The sequence below is a fragment of the Ambystoma mexicanum genome, chromosome 2q (genome assembly GCF_040938575.1).
Source record: "Ambystoma mexicanum isolate Mex_15411 chromosome 2q, UKY_AmexF1_1, whole genome shotgun sequence".
In the NCBI taxonomy this organism is placed as follows: Eukaryota; Metazoa; Chordata; class Amphibia; order Caudata; family Ambystomatidae; genus Ambystoma; species Ambystoma mexicanum.
Genome location: NC_090924.1, coordinates 1,373,461,292 through 1,373,479,939, shown reverse-complemented (window position 1 = coordinate 1,373,479,939; position 18,648 = coordinate 1,373,461,292). Strand labels below are relative to the sequence as shown.

Sequence of the window (18,648 nt, the reverse complement as noted above, 5' to 3'; positions counted from 1 at the left end):
GGAAGACAGAACTTGGAAACTCACCAAAAGAATAACCGATTTAAAATCAGTCTCGCCTGTCCATTATACATCATCCAAGAAAACAACTTATTCAGTGGTTAGTGCGATCCACTCCATCGACCACCACAAAAAATTGACAGTAGTGAGACCAAAAACATCGGATTGGTCCTCTAACCTCGCTCATCATAATACTCCAAAAGTAAATAAAAAAAAGAGTTCATGAAATACTTCCTAATTTAAGTTCTCAAGGAGAGGATCTACACACAGAGTACTTCGAAAATCTTAAGGAACGTCCAGAACGATATTTGTTCCACAACAAGATCACAATCAGGCCTCTCACTTCAGACTATGTGGTCTTGGCTTCCGAAAGCCTTGAAGATTCAACGCCAAAAATAGCCACTCGAGTCTAAAGAACACAACCCTACGAACGACCTGTGTCTGGCAAATGATCAAGATGTTATCAAGATGTGCTCATGGAATACCCGGGGATTTCTACATTTAACAGTCCTGGGCACTATAAATCTGGGTGACTATGATATTATATGTCTTCAAGAGACATGGCTAACCCAAAGCCTTATTCTAGACGGCTATGAGATCAACACAGCTCCAGCCAAAAAAGGCATCACAGGACGCCCCACTGCAGGCTTACTAATCGCAATGGACGTGGACTTGCGTGCATCCAAAAACTGAAAGAAAACCAATTCATGCTGGTGGTGAAGCTAAACTGGACAACAATTGACATGGAGAAAAATAAGACCCTTACAAAGCTTGTTATTATTATCAGCGTTTATTGGAACCCTGTTGCTATTGAATCTGCAAAATTCATTAATATGATCGAGACTGAAATCGACTGGATTCAAGTAATTTATCAAGCTGACCACATCGCAAAATGTGGTGATTTAAACAACTGCCAGGACAAAATCGAAGACAGTAAAAGAAAACCCAAGAAACCGCCCATTGATCAAAGGGCTACTCAATGGAGGAAGCTAACGAAATCAAGATCTTTCTCCAATCTTGACTCGTTCTTTAACAATCCTAATAGACCGCCGACCTGGGAACGAGCTAACTCCCAATTGATCACATTTTGTGACACGATCTCGATTGCCATTAATAACATCTTTTGACGCCTGCAAGTGACCATAATCTCTTACAAACTACCTGGTCTTCAAGTCCTCTAAGCCATCCACCAGTGATTTCATACCTTGAGTTAAATAACCAAGGAACAAGACTCAGAATGACCGATATGGCCATCATCTCTCTAACGGAGGCTTATAGAGACTTAAAAAAATGTGAAAGCTGCATGATGGTGGATTACATCCCGCTACTAAACACTTATAAAACCCCACAAGGAAAGAAGAAGCCACCTAAGCTACAACAAAAAAAAGAGAGACTTAAGAAGGATTGGAAGACAGGCATTAAAACTAGATCCTAAGACTGCCTCAAGTACCATTTTGGAGGCACAGAGAATCTATAAAGCATGGTTGAGGGCCCATCGGACCATATTATACCAACAAGACGCGGAGGACATTCTCAAAGCTATAAATGACAACCATGCTAGAGATTTTTGGTCCCTACTTCATTCAACATCTCCAGGAGTCCTTCCGTCTCAACAGATTTGAATAGGGGAATCGACATGGGAGACCCATTTCAATACCCTCTTTCAACTTCAAAAATTTTCTAATGTGGCCAGTAGTAGATGTGACTGCCCATGGATACGGTTTGACAATAAAGATAATATCTTCGACCTAATAAGAAAATTAAAATCATCATGCGCTCCAGGACCGGATGGTAGAACAAACCTCGATTTGGAAACTCACCCTGAAGCCTGGTCATCTCTTCTAAGTATGCTCTTCACACGCTGCGCTGATTCAAAAACCATTCCACCATCATGGAACTCAGCGAATATAGTCCCCATTTATAAAAAGGGAAATAGGGCCGACCAAGCTAATTACCGCCCAATAGCCCTCTTAGACCCAATAGGAAAGGTTTTTGGTTCACTCCTCCAACACTTCATATCATGGGCTAATAAAGCCCCCTGTAAAAACCCCCTACAAACAGGGTTCAAAAAGAAAATTGGCACGAACGCGAATATACTCACTTTGAGTATCTTGAAAAGTAAGATCTTAGAAGGCAGCCCTAGAATATTCGTCGCCTTCATCGACCTTACCCAGGCGTTTTAGCGAGTCGACCGTTCTAGATTGTGGCAGAAACTCTCCTTTTGGAAATGCCCAAATGAAATACTACAGCTAATTAAAGCTTTGTACTCCAATACGACTATGCAAGTTCGTTTGAACCAGCAAGGGACTCTTTCAGCCAAGATCAACACTGCCATAGGTGTGAAACAGGCTGCTCTCTGGCAACGGCATTGTTTTGGACTTATCTAGGTGATTTTCAAGAATCAGAAGTCAATACGATGATTTCCACCAAACTTGGAGGTGAACAGATCAGTCATCTGCTGAATGCAGACGACTTGATCCTCTTAGATCACACCCCAATAGGTCTACAACGGCAACTAAACAACTTACAGCAATACATGGCGGAAAATAACTTGAATATGAATGAAGAGAAAACGAAAATGATGGTAATTGAAAAACCAACCAAAAAGAACGAAAACATCTCTCTTCATCTGGGTACAGCCATAGTGGAAAGAGTCAGCAACTTTAAGTACTTAGGTGTTTCCCCAGAGAGCATGACGAAAGAAAAAGCCATGCAGGAGGTCCTTTACGAGAAAACGAAAAAACTGAAGGCCCAGGGGAAAGCCACTGGTATCAAATATGGTCGCTTTTTGACAATCCCGGTCAGAGACTTTTATAAAAAAAGGTGGTCATACCATCTTTAACCTATGGCTCAGATGCCATGCCCAACCTTCCTCTGGAGCTATGGTCTAAATTAGAAGCAACCTTCTGGAGATCAATCTTAGGTCTACCGAAGTCAACTCCAGTTGCGTTGATTAGACGTGAACTTAGCCTCTCATCATTGAAAACAACAGTAGACTCTAACAGCATAATGCTATACACGAAATGTATACTGAAAGACACTCCATACGTCTATCGACTGATAAATCAAGAATTGTTGCTTGGATCCTGTAAAATGCTGTCTGAATGGAAAGCAGAAAATGTCGCCCTCTTACATTCAGTGGAAAGCAGTGAAGATGAGTTGGTTAATAACCCAGTAAGAATCATAAGAAAGATCAAAGAATTGGACTGGATAAAGACTTTAGAAATGGCTAATAAAAACAAACTCACAACTCATCTTCCTCCGATCTTAAGAAATTGGATACCCTATAAACCTACATCAACTTATTTCCGAACAGATCAGAGTGTAACTTCTTCATGAAAATTTGTTTGAACTTATTGGAAACAAATGAAATTTTAGCCATCAGAGGCTTAGCTCTGACAAACTGTCGTCGTCTCTGCAAATCCACCACGAAGAAGCAAACCATCCGCCATCTGCTCATGACATGTCCGGCAACACGAGAGATTCGCTCTTTATATTTGAATGGTACCATTTCAAACCTTACCCTTTTGGATGAGGAGAATTGCTGGCAAAAACTGATTGGAGAAGACAGACCGGCATGACTATTGGCAAAAGTGAATATTATGCAACACATTACCAAAGTGATGCTTCCAACACAAACCTCGATCTAGCAACTGTACCTGTGAACTAACGTTAGAGCATAAGATTTTTCTCTTTTCACAACAATGAACTTTCAAGTTTCTTTTGTTCCCTTTTGTAAAAAAAAATCCTATGGATTAGACACAATAAAACATTTTTAAAAATAAAGAAATGGAACAATACGCAGGTGAGGAACCAGAACACCACAGAAGTGCTGACGAGCTTCGTTAAAAGGCCAGAGTGAAGTAAGGGGCACTAAGGTAAATAAAAAGCAGGGTGTGGCCTGAGGGAAAGAGCATCCCTCACTTCACCTAGGACCAACTTCCCACATAGGCTGCAGGTCACTACAGCCCGACTACTGGAACATCTATGAGCGTTCACTTTTCAGTACTAGAGGGTGCTCTGTGCCAAAGGAAAGTACTGGTCAGCAAGCAACTCTTCCGACGAAACATCAAAAGGAAGCATTCAGCTGATGTGAGCACGGAGGACTGAACTCGATTTGATAGAGTCCTCCTGCAGCCCTGGAGCTTAGCTAATTTGCGCATTCCTGTGTGCATTTCACAGCAAGTGTGATGCAGCGGCCTCTACCCACTCCTGGTCACAGTGCTATCTCCCAGTTACATTTCAACTCCTCCTCCTCCTGCGCATCACATCTACCCCTACTCTCAGCTCTATTCCATCTCACTCTTGACCTTTAACCGCCCATTGCCTCATCTTCTCACATTTAATCTCTGCCCCCATTTTGCTTCCCAAATACAGCCGATATTTTCCTCTCTTTCGTTCCCCCTTTCTTAATCTCGCTTTCCTCACCTTTTCCTTGACCATCTCATTTTCTGTCCCACTTTAATCTCTTTCACTCGGTCTGCATGGCCGTCCTTATTTGAGCCATACACGCGCTGGGCATAAACTCTTACAGTGAAAGACACCTTACATTTGATCACTTATTAAATGGCAGAAACCCTTTTAAATAGAAGTGGAACCCATTCACTATACCATCCGTCCATCGCACATGGCCTTCAGGGGCCTGTGTAGAATGTTTCAAAGTAATTCAACCCACAGGACAGAATCTCAAGTAGTCCAATTTCTGGATTGAAATAATAAACCTCCGATCAGATTTCATTCTGGTACTTGTAGGCCTGTTTTACATAACCTTTACAGGATTGCAAAATGAAATGCATAAAAATGGCAGCTCCCTGTGAAAGTGGATTAGAGAGTGCTTCTTCTGCCTATTTTAAAGAAACAAGAGTGGGAAAAAAAGCATGCGACAAAAAGTGGGCATTGGTCTCACTGCATTACTAGTGGTCTAATATTCACACTTCAGGGTTATTTTGTATGCAGATTACTGTTGTGCAGCAGACAACATTTACATCTGTCCATGCGAGGGGCTCACCCCATAGGGCCAGTCACACATGCATGTAAACCTCCAGAGATCTTTGCACTGCCTGCATTTTCGAATTCTGTCCAGAACCTTCCTGCCCATCATCCTTGCCCTGCCGATTTAAGGAGTACAATTTTGCTGTTCTAAACAATGAAATAAAGAAATTGTATTGTATTGTATTTTGGTTTATAACGCGCCGGTCGCCCGCAGGCACCAGGGCGCGGGGCATATCCATGTTAATTCATTGTAGGGCGAGTTTTAAACTATCCTGACATGCGGGTGTAATACAGGTTTTTTCACATGAAAAGGTGAGTTTTCAGGAGTTTCCTAAAACATAAGTAATTCTCTACCTGCAGTAGGATTGGTGGTAATTTATTCCAGCGGATTGAGGCCATGACTGGAAAGGATTTTCCCCCTCCATGTGCGTGCTTTGCTCTGGGAACTTTCAGAAAAGCCTTGTTCTCTGATCTGAGGCTCCTTTGGGGCATGTACAGTGAGAACTGTTTTTTGAAGTACTTTGGGGCTTCTCCATAAACACATCTGTGTACTATGGCCATAGATTTGAAGAGTATTCTTTCTTCCACCCTTAACCAATGTAGGGATCTTCTCCCTGTTGTAACATGCTCCCTTTTTTAATGTTCTTAATGCTGCGAACTGAGTCGTTTTCCATAACCTGACACTTTTGAAGTTCTCTTTTTGAGGCTCCGATCAGTAGGGCGTTACCATAGTCCAGACGTGACAGTATGACTGCTCTTGCTATGGTAGCCGCATTCGCCTCATTATAAATGGTCTTATGGCTCTCATGAGTCGCATATAATATGCATTGTTTTTCTACCAAAACTCAAACTTGGATCTTGTCCCACGGAACAGAGCATAAGGTAACAAAACGTCTCATCAAATATATTCCACTCGGTTTATTGGGAACTTTACCATAGGCCCACGTGTACAAAGTGCAGGTTCACCCAGTTGAGAAATCCTAGCTGCACCACTGCAGCCAACTCAGTACGAGAAAGGACTCCCACCAGGACGAAGAACAATTTGCATGGGGATAAAACTTCAATGGAACCATGAAAAGAAGTGTAAGTTATGTTATGTTATGTTATTTTGCACTTATATAGCGCCTTATATACCATTGGTATGGTCTGAAGGCGCTGGTAGGTTGAACGCCCTTGGGAACCGAAGTTCAGATCAGTAGAGAGAGAACGGAGAGTCAAAAAGGTGCGTGTGAGCACCGGGTATGTGTGCAGCTCGTGCGGTACTCGTGTAATAGCTGCTTCTTAGCGGTAGATGTGGTGGTTTAGAGATCAGGAGAATGTGTTCGTTCTGGCAGGATTTATCCGGAACGGATGTGGCTGCGTTAGGCCTGAGGAAAACGCCTGGCTGGGGGTGTGATACCAGCAGTGTTTACATAGAATGATGTGGAGTAAGCGGCGGATGTTGGTATGAGAACAGTTATACCGAATGGTGTCATAGTATCTCTGTGTTCTAGTTGAGTGGTGATATAAGGAGAGAGTAAGTGTGGTGGTGTGATATGATGGGTTATATGCTCTTTCAATGAGCACACTTCTAAATGCAACTTTCCCAGAGAGGGTACTGGGCGAACTTCTAAATACAATTTTCCACAGAGAGGTTTATTGGGCACACTTCTAAATTCAATTTTCACAGAGCGTCTACTGGGCATACTTCTAAATTCAATTTTCCAGAGAGGCTATTGGGCACACTTCTAAATGCAGCTTTCCAGAGTGTCTATTGGATACACTTCTATAATCAACTTTCACCGATGCTATTGGGAACACTTCTAAATGCAACTTTCACAGCGTGGCTATTGGGCACACTTCTAAAGCAGCTTTCATAGAGGATATTGGGCACACTTTTAAATTCAATTTTCCACAGAGAGGCTACTGGGCGCACTTGTATAATCAATTTTCAAAAGGCTATTGGGAGCAGCTCTAAATTCAATTTTCTCCAGAGGCTATTGGGCACACTTCTAAATGCATTTTTTTACAGAGCGTCTATTGGATGCGCTTCTATAATCAACTTTCACAGAGGGCATTGGGCACACTTCTGAATGCCACTTTCATAGCGAGGCTATTGGGCACATTTCTAAATTCAAATTTTCCACAGACAGGCTACTGGGCGCACTATTAAAATCAATTTTCCAGAGAGGCTATTGAGAAGACTTCTAAATTCAATTTACCAGAGAGGCTATTGGGCACACTTCTGAAATCACAGCGAGGTTATTGGGCACACTTCTAAATGCAACTTTCCAGAGTGTCTATTGGGCACACTTCTAAATGCAACTTTCACAAAGTAGCTATTGGGAACACTACTAAATTCACAGCGAGGTTATTGGGCACACTTCTAAATTAACTTTCACAGAGGGTCTTGGGCACACTTCTAAATTCGATTTACCAGCGAGGCTGTTGGGCACATTTCTAAATTCACAGAGAGGCTATAGGGCACACTTTCTAAATGCAACTTTCACGTGCTAACAATCACAGTTCCATCTAGATGCGACGCAGGCCAATATTCACAATTCCATCTAAGAGTGGACATGCTAACATTCACAATTCCATCCAAGTGTGGACATGCCAACAATCACAGTTCCACCTAGATGCGACGCAGGCCAATATTCACAATTCCATCTAAGAGTGGACATGCTAACATTCATAATTCCATCGAAGTGTGGACATGCTAACATTCACAATTCCATCTAAGAGTGGGCATGCTGACATTCACAATTCCATCTGAGTGTGGACATGCTAACATTCACAATTCCATCTAGATCCGACGCAGGCCAATATTCATAATTCTATCTAAAAGTGGACATGCTAACATTCACAATTCCATCTAAGAGTGGACATGCTAACATTCACAATTCCATCTAGATCCGACGCAGGCCAATATTCATAATTCTATCTAAAAGTGGACATGCTAACATTCACAATTCCATCTAAGAGTGGACATGCTAACATTCACAATTCCATCTAGATCCGACGCAGGCCAATATTCATAATTCTATCTAAAAGTGGACATGCTAACATTCACAATTCTATCAAAGAGTGGACATGCTGACATTCACAATTCTATCTAAGTGTGGACATGCTAGTATTATGGCACTCTATGTTATTGGTAGGTAAGATAGAGTGACGGAGGTTTTCTGGAGTAGAGTGATTGCTCTATTCCCCACCCATGCCACACTCACGGTTTTTGTTGGTGTCTGGCTTCCTTGGCGTCCCCTGCGGACACCTGCAGACACATCTTGGAGCCGCCAATGTAGGAGCCGCCCTTGGCCTTCGGGCCCTTAGCCGCAGGGGGCTGCCGGGCAGAGGGCTGCCCTGGGGATTTCGGATTTGTCGGTCAAGTGGCCAATCACGGTGGGGGGGTGGGAAAATAACAATCGGAAAGCTGGTCGGGATCAAGGCAGCCTATCAGGGCTGGTGGGAGGGAGCGAGGGCGGGCACAAGGGGAGGCAGGAAAGACGCGGGGAAAAGACGCGGCCTGCGCTGGGGGGTATGGATGGGCTGGGGGCTCTAAAGGGGTAAAAGGCAGTGGATTCAAGGCCTAAGGAGGCTGGGGGGCTCACCCACTCACCTGCACGCCCGGATGGAAGTGTGAAACACTTGTGTACAGGCGTGTTATAAATGCCATATCATATCAGATGGTCCTGCCCCGAATCCGAACTCTAAACAAATGAAGTTCTCCAAACTGCAGAAAACAGTACCAAGTTTCAAACCTGTCCAATTAAAACAAACAAAGAAGAAAGGTTGCGGCTGAAAGTGCCAAGAACAGCAGCAACATCTAATATACGCTTTCAACTCTGAGAAATGTTTCTGGCGTTTAGAATTTTTTTGGGACAGAACAGAGTGGAGCTACATTCTGCCATTTAACAATTCAGGCGCGGACCACATTCTAAAGGGGAAGCAGAAACACAGCAAAGCAATTCCAATACACGCACTCGATCCAACCGAAGCAGGTGTCTACAGATTGGAAAAAAATCTGGGCTAGTAAAGTGTAAAAAAAAAATATATATATATCCCATTTACCCCTTCTTGTCCAGAACGCACTCTGAACCATGCAAACTACTGTTTAAGCACCAGCTGAACGCTTTGTACAAAGTTTCCTACAATGTCAACAGAAGCATTGGGCTGTAACTACCTTCTTTCTGAGTAGTTCTGCATGCAAGCGAGTCGGGGAGGCAGGCCTGTTTCTTGGTCCAGGCGAGGCGGCAGCTGCCCGGGGCGCAATAGTCCCGGTCCCTGGAGCCTCTGGAGGGTATCAAATTCCCCAGTTTGTGGGGTGGCGCATTTCCATGGGAAAAGTTCTGTGTGTCAGGTGCTGGCGCTGCCCTGACATTACATGATTCAGAGGCTCACTCTGACCACTTCGCGTGGGGGGAGGGAGGGTGGCGGTATATGCACAACAATGAAAACAATTGAGGTCCCCCTGCAGCTAAGAGCAGCTTTTCCCATCACAATGCCAGCAGGAAACTGCTAATAGTGGGCCATTAATCACTGAATGGTTTCTTGCTGGCATCGTGAGGGGAGGTTCAGTGGGGAGTTGGCGTGCCTTGCAGGGACGTACCGTGGGCCCCGACACGGTACAAACAGAGACCCGTTTCGGCCCATGGTGCGTGCCTGAAAACCCATAAAATGGCCAAAATAATAGTTTAAAGCGGCGCTATTCGTTCATGCTGCTTCTTTGCCAAACTTTATACCAATTACACTTTAGACCACTTCCATGGCACTGGTGATGAGTTACTTCATTATGCTGATAATAGTTTTGACCAGTGTTGCTGAGTAAATATTCTTTAAGCCACATCCCAGTTTATTTATTTATTTATGCAATGTTTGTCGGGTACATGGACACGGATAATTTATTTACGCAATGTTTGTGGGATATCTGCATCCGACAAACGTTGCATACATAAATATACAGATACCCGACAAACATTGCATGAATGCATAAATAATCCGGGTCCATGTATCCTTATAACAAGTTAGACTTTACTTTATCAAAGAATACACTTGATTCCCATTGAATGAATTTTAAAGTGATTGTTTATTGGATTCAGGAGTCTCCTTGTCATTGCCCTTTTGGCTTAGGTTGCCACCATACCCCCTTCAGCATCTTGTGTTCTTTGTTGGTTGTATATATTGCATCCTGTGCCATATTAATGGTCTCTTGGTGTGCCCAGTCCTCATTATCTGCAGCATAAGTGGGACTGGGGCATACAATTGCCTTGGGCACCAATGAAAAAGTGGCCCACCGTTGCATATGGCAATACATTCTTTGTGTGACGGACTGTTTGACTTTGGGTAGGAGTTGCTGAACAGTGTAGTTTTCGACTGGCACGTGGCGCGCGGGGTGCAGTGAGAGTGGTGCGCGGGGTGCAGTGGGCGTGGCACGTGGGATGGGGTGTGGGCGCATTCCTAGTTTCGCCCTGGGCACCAAATGGACTAGAAACTGCCCTGCGGGGAGGCAATGCAGTCTTCTTTCTTTGCGCACGGGTCCAGGTAAAAAACAATTGGACTGCAGGGGCGAGAAGCCGGGAACGCTCAAAGGCAGCCGTCTTTTTTCCTCCGTGGTGTGCTGCTCCTGCTGGATGACAAAGGCGGGCGGCCACCAGGAAAGGGGCCCTTTTATGCCCCCATCCCAAGTGGCATGAAAGTTCAGAGAGCCTCGGACCTCTGTAACGTTACGCAAGTAATATGTGACTGTCAGTCAGCAGCTGCCGCTACTGTGCTGTGGCTACTCTCCCACGGCAATCGTGCCCCACGCCCAGGGAAATGTTGCCCTCCAGGGACCAGGGAATTGCACCCCAGGCCGCTGCCCGCTTCACCCAGGTCAAAAAACGGGCCTGATTATTATATGTAGTCACTTACATCAGAACAGGGTCTGTGTAATAGCTGCACAGCAGTTAATGCGTCTGCGAGCATTCCAGAGCCTGAACCGTACCGTAAATGAGCTTCGGAGCAACTCCTGTGTCTACAATACCAACAACAGGCTGCCCTGTGTATTTTCAAAACTAGATGTTTAGAAAGTCACATACTTACACTGTTTAATTTCAACATGTGATAAGTACCAGCGCTGGTCATTGGGCCGGCTGTCACCGGATCCGGCAACAGATGTGTAGCCAGATCTCGGGATGCGGCCAGCAGCCCCAGACCCCTGCTCTGCGCTGCGGAGAATGGAGAGGGAGGAGGAAAAAAAACACCCGCAAGCAAACTATAACTTGCTCTGGTGACCCAATGCAAGAGAAAGTTACAGTCCTCAGCCACAACAGGGTCCTCAGCCGCAACCCGGTGTATTTATTTATGCAATGTTTGTCAGATACATGTATCCGACAAACATTGCACAAATAAATAAATATACAGGTTTCCAACAAAAATTGCATAAATAAATACCCCTATTAATATCACACACGATGCAGCCAGCCAACTGCTTTCAGATGGGAGCTGCCGGAGCTGTGCCGGGTGTTGTTCAAGTAAAAGAAAACGGTGCTTGTGGCGAATAGAAATCCCCCTGTTTGAATGGTACCCAAGGGTAAGTTCATTTTTTATAAAATGGGATGCAAATTGAGAATTTTAAAGAATATTTACTCCGCAAAACTGGTCAAAACTATTATCAGCATAGTGAAGTAACTCAGCACCAGTTCCACGGAAGTGGTTTCAAGTGGAATTGATATATAGTTTGGCAAACAAGCAGCATGAAATAAATAGCGCCGTTTGAAACTATTATTTTCAAACATTTGCATTGATAGCAGGTCAACTTTTGGCTCCTCCCCCACTAGCCCGCCTCCTCGGCAACCGCCCCCCCCACCCGTGGTATTCCCCACCAATTATTTTCCATTTCCACATGTGATAAGTGCAATAAAACGAATTGCAGCTTCAGCGGGCATTCCCAGAGGTTGCAAAAGAGCTCTTCTCAACAATATTTCAGAGTACGTCTGAGTGAATGGATGCTAAAGGAAATGCACGGGAAATTCACCGCAAGGGCTGGACCCCACGCACTCACCTGGCGCCGCCTGGAATCAGGACATGAGCTTCTCCCTCTCTGACGGGTAGTGTCTAGTTCCCATCAGAGAAACGGACCTTAGCAACGCCCCGCCTCCACCGCATCACGTGGCCTGCCCTGCGTCATGTGGCTAGACACGTTCACGTCGTCATCTTTTTGGCACGAGCGGGAAGGGAAAGACACGCAAGAGCACGAGGGCACGTGGGGGACGCAGCAGGAAGGGAAGGCGTTGCAGGAGCGGGAGAGTTTCCTCCGTTGCAAATCACATTTCCTATAGTTTATTGTTATTTGGTGCTTGAATTTGTTTTATGCTAAGTTTTAATGTTCTCATGCATGTTCATTGTTACTTTAATGCAGAGTCACACTATTGGGGAAGGGGTATTTTTGGGGTTTGTAATGTACATCAGTGGTGAGATTTACTTAAAGTGCAGGCGGATTCAGTTCTTTTTTGGGTTTTCTCATGCTGATGGGCGATTTGCCAGGGTGAGATGCATAGCTCTCAACTCACACACTTTTGGCGGGTGTCACCCGCCTTGTAAACAGCTGACTCACCCGCCAAGCCTCCAGCATGCCCATTCGTTTCAATGGGCCTCTCACCCGCCAAAACTAAAATCGGGTGTTTTCACCCGCCTTTGCGACACTAATGGTTGAGAGCTATGGAGATGTGTTTTGTGGAGTGGGGCTGGGCACAGCGCGTTCCTCCCTTCCCAATGAGACTTCCGTTGTACCAGTGAACAGTACAGCGAATAGTTAGTTATCCTCCACGGAGGGGAGGAGATGGGGTTTGGAGGATTTGTTATATGCAGCAGATAGGGATATGTGTTTTATGCAGAATTTCCAGCATAACAGTTCAGTTATTTTTTTCTCCTGCAAGGAGGGCTATTTGGCATTCACCGGGGAGGGGGTTGTTCATTTGCCCCTTTGTCATGTCTGGCAGAGAAGGTTAAAGGGAGGCCTTATATAGCTTTCATTATCAATCACACATTTGAAGTCCCTATGAGACCCGATAGCATTATGTTTGTTTAAAAGTTTGCTGATACTTTCTAAAATGCCTTTATGACGTCATGACGTATTCCACGTATTTCTGTTAAGTTGTTGTGGCGTTTTCATGTAGAATCACGGAGGAAGGACCATTCCATGCCTTGTACGGGCAGGTATTTATTTTTTATTGCATATTTATAAGGCGCTTATACATCTTGGAAGCGTTTTGAAGCGCCATGTATATTTAGGTGCCGCTGGGTTTGTTTTTCCTATTTTAATTTTGGTTGCAGGAACAGCGGATCTTTGTGTGTCTTGGCTGGTATTATCCCCATTCCGGCTCTGCCCACTCCCAACCAGAAGTGATTTGTGGCCATGCACGCCGAGGGAATTTCAGGGCAGATCTTTTTTCAAAATTCGGCTGCCAGCAGCAAGTCGGATTATACCCCATCTTTATCTGCGCAACACAGCTTTCACTGTTAAAACAGCAATGCACTCATCCATTTGGAAATTAAGCCCCATGTCAATCCCATTTTTACCACAGCTGCATGCTTGCTTCTTTTTCTGCACTGCTGCACAGGCTCACACGGGCTTTGATGCCTCTGGGGCTGCCGAGCCCTCCTGCACTGAGGAGGATATATGTGCCAACACCGGAGCGTGGGACGAGTGCAGCGGCAGCCCGGGGTTCTGGAGGAAGAGCAACAGGCAGGGCTGAAGTCCCTTTGGCATGATTTCTGTAACTTTACTGCCTTTTCGAGATGAGGGATTCTGATTTGAACATTGCAGGGAGATGTGCCTAACTTTACCGCTCAGTGCTGCCAGGCAGTGCTTTGAGCTATACCGGCCAGAGTCTGTTCGTACCACAAGATGTCTCTTTATTTCCACCGCTCACTCACCCCTGCCCGCCTGGCATTTCTTCTGCTGTCTGTATAGAACAGAGTACCTTCATTTCCCTGCGTTGTCTTACTGATTAGGTGCCTGCATGTTCATATATACTGTGAAAATGCAGACTCCTATGTAGTCCTACCAACAAGATAACAATTGAGTTTTTTGCCTTAATAATAGCCATACTGTAGGCAGAGGTGTTCAATCTGCGGGGTGTGTGATCCAGGACTGCGAGAAAAGAGAAAATACTTTTGTTTTGCCTCACTTAACCGGGCATGGCGAGCCACTGGCCCCCCATGCACATGCCCAGTCAATGTGACATGGCCACGAAACAGGAAATAAACTCAGACGTGCGCTTTCTTGCATTTGGATTGCGTGTCCACGTTGCGTTGTTGCTTCCTGCTGGTGCCACCTGCGTCTTCTTGCCTGGTAAGGGATGCTGCTTCTCAACTCAGCCTCCCACACCACAAATGCAGGGGGTGCCGGGAAGCAAGCGTTTCAGGCCTTTGCCAGTCCCTTTGCTTCCCTCTCCCCCTTTGGACCCACGAAGACGAACGCGTGCGGAGAGGAGGCGAGCAGGGTACCGGATCACTGCAATGCTGATCCCCCCTGCACCCCTCTTCCTCTGTGCCCCCACCTTGGGGGCCACGGGTTAGAGGAGGCGAGCGGGGACAGAAGCTTGCATTGCCGGTGTTGTATGATATCCGGCTCCCCCACAGCATATTGCTGGGTTCCAGCAATCTGCCGTGGGGAAGCCGGATATCATACAACACCGGCTGCCCTGCCTTGGCTGCTCCTCTGCCTTGTCACCCCTATGGTCCCATGGGACCGCTCTGGCCGGGTCTCAGATCTGGCATCAGATGTCTGGCCGGATCTCGGGACCCGGCCTTCCACAGCCATGACCAGGCTTTACCAAGCCCTCAGCTACGCAGAGGAAAGCTGGGAACTCAGTGACCTAATCTTCAAGGTGCTCCTTTTTATCTCAGCTGTCACTCACACATTTCCTGGATCTGTTTGCTCCTCCTGTTTGTTTTCTTCTGTCCTGAAAGGGACACCATGGAAATAAATGGGCCATGAACATCACTGTGGCGGGCAGGGGAGTATCACTGTTGAAAGCAGGAATTCTACATGCAGGACACATCATTGTTGTTTCAATGGGATTTTACACGTTCATAGGAAAAAAGTAATCTCCAAACTCAAAAATGCTGCTGAAACTTGCGTTCACTAGTTTGCTTTGAGATTTTTTTTTTTTTGTCAGAGCCCCACACCAATACTCTGTAATTTGTGTGCACCTTGGTTTGGGTTTTATCACAGGTTGTATTTATAAAGATGTTATGTTTATCAAACTGGTTAATCACAAATAAATGCTTCTGTTGTGCTGACAGCAGTTATTCGGAAATTAAACTGGGTTCATGGGTGCCAACTTTTGGTTTTTACTACAGAGGCAGAAATTCCCCAACCCATTGCCTAACCCATCCCTTGCCAAACACATTTTACAGCACTTCCTTTTTTATAAGTAGTTGCAAAAAGTCATTTAATTAACAAGTTTTGCATATATTTTTTGTTTTGATTGTTTTGGTTAAATTCAACCCTAAACACATTAAAAGAAACAACAATAATATATCAATACACATAATTATATTTTGCATATATAAAGTCTCAGCAACGGTCTGTCAACCTGCTGGACTACCCCGGTAGCCATCTATTATAGAGCGAGTCTATGGGCCTCATTACGACCCAGGCGGTAAGTTACCGCCTGGGTCGTACCTTTACCACCATGGCGTAAACTATGTTTACGCCATGGTGGTTGGCGGACTTACCGCCCCATTCCGAGGTTGGCGGGGCGGTAAGTCCCCATTAACCCATTTATTCTTCCCCATTCCCATTTTTGCCCCATAGGGCATAATGGGAGTGGGGAAGGCGTTAATTACGCCACCGTAAATTACGGTGGCGTAATTAACAACAAGGTCCCTTAGCGCCATGGATTTTAACACCTGCTAAAAGCAGGTGTTAAATCCTCCATGGCGCTAAGGGACCTCGGAATCAGGCGGTAAGGGTCGGCGCTGTTTACGCCGCCGTAAACCCCTTACCGCCTGGGTCCTAATGAGGCCCTATGCATCCCTTGATGTACTAAAATCACTGCATTTCCAACAGTATTTTGGGTTCAGTGCTGCCATAAAAGTGATTTAAAGTGGAATTCATGTATATCTTCCTGCTGTGGGTGCTAGGCCCTCGCCTGCATGTGGTACCATATGTTGCAGAGAAGCCAGGGGCCCTCGTGCCTGGCTTGGCAGCCTCAGAAGTCTGCTGCTACATTAGCACTGCCACCGAACTGCAGTAAAATCTACATGGCTATTACTCAGATGTTTCCGAAAGTTAGCTCAGTAAGTTGAGAACTGCTGCGGCGAATTCTATGTAGGATATGTACATGAATGATTGGAATGCTAGCAGGCTGGACTTCTCAACTATTCTAGGCAGGGAATACAAAGGGTAAAATATAACAAGCTGATGCTCTTTCTCTTGCTCTATTTTTTTTTTTCTCTCTGTGACTGAGTATGAGTCATATTTTCAGGTATATGCTCTGACTGCTCGATGTCATTTGGGGTGGACTGGCCTATAGGGAACTTAGGTCCCTTTTTGTGTGCGGGGAATATGTGTGTCGACTGCCAGAGTGTAGTGCGCAAAATTGGTACAGTCAATTATTATTGTACATTTTTGCAATTGCAGGAACGCAAATTGGCTCTATCATCCCATCTTGGACAGCAAAGTCCCCAGCATCAATGGCACCATAAAAAATCCTGACATCTGTAGTAGGACTTGCGACGGTAAGAATGCCTTTTTTAAAAGCGACTATTTTGCTGTGGGGGTTGGGGCAATTTTAAAAGTATAGTCAAGAGTCACAATCAGGGATTTCAAAACTATTTTTGGGGTTGTTCCTTTCTCATGTCCAGTTTGGGGCGGTACTGAAAGTTCACGTCTCATGTGGGAGTTGCATTTACAGTGCACTGTGTACTCTCTCCTGGTTTCCCAGCGTTACGTCCCGCTTACTAGCTGATGCCTAACACTCAAGAGCTGGTTGTAACCCCTGCTCATCAAATCTTAATTTTGAAGTCTAAGGTAGACCCATGTATCCTTGGCTAACTGTTTGTTTTCATTACAGCAGCATCACTCCAAGCGTCGGTGTGTCAACCTAACCACCTGTGTCCCAGCAAGATAAATCCAGTGAAGCACTCGACTCAGTCACGCAGGCAGATAAGGATTTATTTTCCCTATGTACCATTGGTTGAGTAGAAGTGCTCAAGCTTTATATCGGCCCTGTGCAATGTGCATTCAAGTGTTGTTTTTGCCGCCAATCTGTGGGCTAGTCCAGCACCACACTTCAAGAACTAAATTGAGCTAGAACTTCACGATCTGACCAGGGAGTCTTCTGAGACTTGTATCAATGTGGTATTTTTTTTTAATCCAATCACTATTTCTGACCCATTTTTGCTGAGTTTTTCCCCCCCAAGCTGTATGGTTTCTTTCGGGGACTTTTATTTTTTAATATTTTTTTTCCCCAGCCTTTTCACGTGGTTCGTTTTACATCTTTGCATGTGGTATTTTCCATTTTAAATCTTTTGAAGCATTTTAAATTTTTTTAAAACTTGAAACGGTTTTTAAAAATGAACGGACATACATTAAAGTGGAGGTTTACAATGTTTTCACAGATTCAGGCTCCTTTTTTAGATGGATCGTTGGTACTAAGTGAAAAGATATTTTTCACTGTACCGATAGGAGGGGAAAAAGGTCGATTTAGAAAGACCGCTCCATGACCGCACAGAGCGGTCTTTCTTAATCGAACTATCATACTTGTCAAACCCCTGCCGCACAAGAGTGCGCAGGGAATGACAGGCGCTGTGAGCCCCAGCGGAGTCGTCGCAGGAGGCAGAGGTGAGTTTTGGACTGTATGTGTGTGCATCTGTGAGTGTATGTGGGTAGTATGTGTGTGTTGATGGCGTGGGGAAATTCGGGAATCGGGGGTTAACCTCCCCGATTAACAAGTTAAGGAGCGGGTGGGGAGGAAGGAGGGCAGTATGTGATATTTCCGCATTTTAAAGCCAATACACCAGAAAAATCAGTCTTTTTTGTGTTCAGGCTTTAAAATGCTGAAATATCGCATAGAACTGGATTGTTTCCTGGTGCCCAAAGATGGTAGGAATCTCAAACGAAAAGCAGAAGGAGAGGTGGAAACAGACAAAAGAAATGTAGAAACACAGAAATATGATGTCTCTTATTTGAACTTTGGGTTCAGATGGATCGCAGTTGTTGGACAAGTTAATCTGCAGTGTGTGGTTTGTGGCGCTACATTAGCAAGCCTGAAGCCAACAGAGTTAAGCTGGCATTTGGAAACAAAACATGTCGATTTAGCAAAAAAGTCCAGGGATTGGTTTGTATGGCAGCTGCAAGGCATACAAAAGCAAACAAAATACTGTTAAAAATGTGGCCTCAGTACCTGCAAATGCTTTGGAAGCTTCTTACCACATTATCTGGGCAAAAACAAAAAGCCCTTTACAGATGCTAAGAAAGAATTTCTACCAACAATTCTCATTGTCAACCGGGTAATGCTTAGTTCCGGTGCAGCAGAGAAATGCCCACAAGCTTTGGCGAGGTATAAATAGAGATAACATAGCTAGAGCGCTAGTACTCTCTAAAACTGACTACTGCAACACACTCTATCTTGGCACCAGTCAACGCAACATCAACAAGTTGCAAGTGATTCAAAATAACGCCCTGGG

General features: G+C 44.9%; 1 protein-coding gene across 4 annotated transcripts in view; it reads right to left on the bottom strand.

Moving 5' to 3' along the window:
* The window catches only part of NKIRAS1 (NFKB inhibitor interacting Ras like 1), a 231,405-nt gene extending 219,291 nt beyond the window's left edge, over positions 1–12,114 (bottom strand). For 3 of the 4 annotated variants that reach the window (XR_011303416.1, XM_069648860.1, XM_069648858.1), the window contains exon 1: positions 12,011–12,114. The gene's annotated coding sequence lies outside the window, so the exon portion shown is untranslated. Of the gene's footprint in view, positions 1–8,587; positions 8,730–12,010 lie in introns of all 4 variants that reach the window. The other variant, XM_069648859.1, reaches the window with a different exon arrangement.
* Between the last annotated feature and the right edge of the window lie 6,534 nt (positions 12,115–18,648).